The 2,442-nt window shown below is 69.2% G+C and overlaps 1 protein-coding gene across 1 annotated transcript in view; it reads right to left on the reverse strand.

Moving 5' to 3' along the window:
- Positions 1–2,442, reverse strand: part of FAM167A (family with sequence similarity 167, member A) — a 20,043-nt gene that overhangs the window by 8,402 nt on the left and 9,199 nt on the right. The gene's annotated exons all lie outside the window — the stretch shown is intronic.

A 2,442-nucleotide genomic window follows, 5' to 3' on the forward strand; every position in this document is an offset into this window, starting at 1 on the left:
GAGGCCTGCCCACCGCTGAGGCCTGCCCACTGCCGAGGCCTGCCCACCTCACCGCCGAGGCCTGCCCACCGCCGAGGCCTGCCCACCTCACCTGCTCAAGGCCGCCACAGGCCCTGGAGTTATTAACACTTGTCCACTTCTTTCTCTCTGGTCTCACAACCATAAACACCTTTCAGAGGACTCCACAGGGGTCACACGCGCTTGGAGCAAGCAAAACGCCACCTGCTCCCTCCCAGATGCTCACCCCAGGGCGAGCCCAGCCCACCGCTCACCCTCCAGGCCCGCTGCGGGCGGGGGACCGCGGGACCGGGCCCCTCTGCTGGGCTCGAGCGCCAGGACCAAGTCCAGCTTGCAAGCGGGCTCCTTGTCCGCGGGAGGGCCGGGCCCAGCCGCAGGGACCCCGCGCACTGGCACTGGCCACCCTGAGGCCAGGCCTGGCAGAAACGTCCCAGGAGGTGGAGGGCCGGGCTGCAGCCTCCAGCTGCACACCTGCCCGGCCAGAGCTGCTCACGGTGCCGGCCCTGACGGGGTCCCCGTGGACAGCAAGGCCTACTTCTGCCCAGCAGCCCCGGCGGCCCCCAAGCTGCCAGGTGGCACGTTTGCAGGGAGCAGGAGCCACGGGTCAGGCCTCCCTGGAGGAGCCGCACTAACAGGCCTGGGGCCCCACGCCCCCACGAATCCGCAGGAAACCCACCCTGTGCGCGGGTCCGGGGAGCGGTGACCCCGGCCACAGGAGCGCGGGGAGGCAGGGCGGCGGGCGGCCACCGCTTGGCGACAGACCGATCTAGTGCGGGCGGCCACTCTGAGCCCCCGGAGGACGCCAAGCCGCTGGCTGCCGTCTTGACCACGTGGGGACAGCCTCACGATGCCAGAGGACCATCCAGGCTGGCTGGCCCCTACACCCACCATTGCTGAACCCCAACTCCCGCCAAGCTGGGCGCCTGGCAGCAGCCCCCCCAAGCCGAGTCATCCTGCTGGCCTGGCCTCGGCGGCAGGAAAGGAGTTTGCACTTGAACCCGGCAGACGGGCAGAGGGGACTGTCCCCGGCCGGGCGGACATTCATCCTAGGCTCGAAATACAACAGGCCACCTGAGACCACTGCCACTGGGTTAAAAAGAAGCTCGTTTTGTGGCCCTCCCCGGTGGCGCAGCGGGTTAAAGCACTGCACTGAGGAGCTAAAGCCACTTCCGCATGAGTTCGATCCCCACCTGCCCCGGAGGTGACCCCATGGTGCCGCAGACCTCTCCTGACCCGCCCGCTGCCCCCCTCAGCAGTGGACTTCCTCGATCTGCCTGTTCTGCTCCCCTCTGGTGAAGCCTCTCACTGCCCCTGAGCCTCTGGCCTGTACCCCAGTTCTGTGTGCACAAATAAATAAATCTTTAAAAAAAGAAGCTCGTCTTTAAGGACACTTTCAACGCGTGGCCAGGCGAGTCAGGAAGGCAGTGACCGGAGTGTCATGTTTTCACAGGGACGTGAGAGCCCGAGGCTGGGCCGCGGGAGCAGGTCGTGAGCAGGTCGTGAGCCGTCTGGCGCCCACGCACGGGCTCTGCAGGCCGCCCTGGCCACTCGTCTCCAGAGCTAGCGGGATCGTCCGCGGCTCCCCCAGGCCCTTCCGCGGGGCTGCTGGGCCCGGCCAAGGCCCGGCCCCCAGCGGAAGGGGCCGTTACGGCAGGGTGGCCTCAGCCTGGGCCCTGAGGCTCCCTCTGCGCCCCTCCTCCAGCCCGGCCCGGTCTGGCCTGCCTCTGGCCCCAGCTCCCCGAGGGGCCGGCTCCTGGGTGCGAGGGGCGGAAGCTGGCGGCCATCTGAGATCAGCACCCGCGACCCAGCCGGTCTTTCCCCTTTGCGAGCGCTCCCCAGGCCGGAGCTGCAGGCTCGCTGCTGGCCTCCGGGGGTCCCGCCCTCCGGCCCAGGAGCAGCCAGGTGACGGCGGGGCCCGGGGGCTCCAGAAACGCCCAGTCACTGGGGGCAGACGAGGAGGGTTTGCAGTCAACCCATCCCGAGGCCCCCTGCCCCCCGCTGGTGGCAGCCGGGGGGCTTCTGCCCGTCTGTGTTCTGCAGAACCAGCCCTGCGGGCCTGACTCCTGTGGGCCCAGGCCGGGGCGTGACCGCCGGCTCCCCTGGGGTCACCTGGGGTCACCTGGGCTCACAGGTGCGAGTGGGGTCTGGGCCGCTCGTGGCGGGGAGACTAACATCAGTCCTGGCCGTGGACAGGCCACACACCTGCGACCAGGGACTGTCTGCTGGGCAGAGGCACATGGCCCTGCACACCCACGTCCTGAGCGATGCCACCCGGCAGGTGCCGGCCCAGAGCCTCCCCTGGCCTGCCCGGCGCCCGCCCTCGGGCACTCCTAGCCAATGGTCAGATAACAGCAGCCACGTCCCCGGCCCACGAAACAGCTCACAGCACAGTGCCCACAGCTCACCCCACGCTCACCCCACACT

This window comes from Condylura cristata, unplaced genomic scaffold (genome assembly GCF_000260355.1).
Source record: "Condylura cristata isolate star-nosed mole 26May11 unplaced genomic scaffold, ConCri1.0 scaffold00014, whole genome shotgun sequence".
Taxonomy (NCBI): Eukaryota; Metazoa; Chordata; class Mammalia; order Eulipotyphla; family Talpidae; genus Condylura; species Condylura cristata.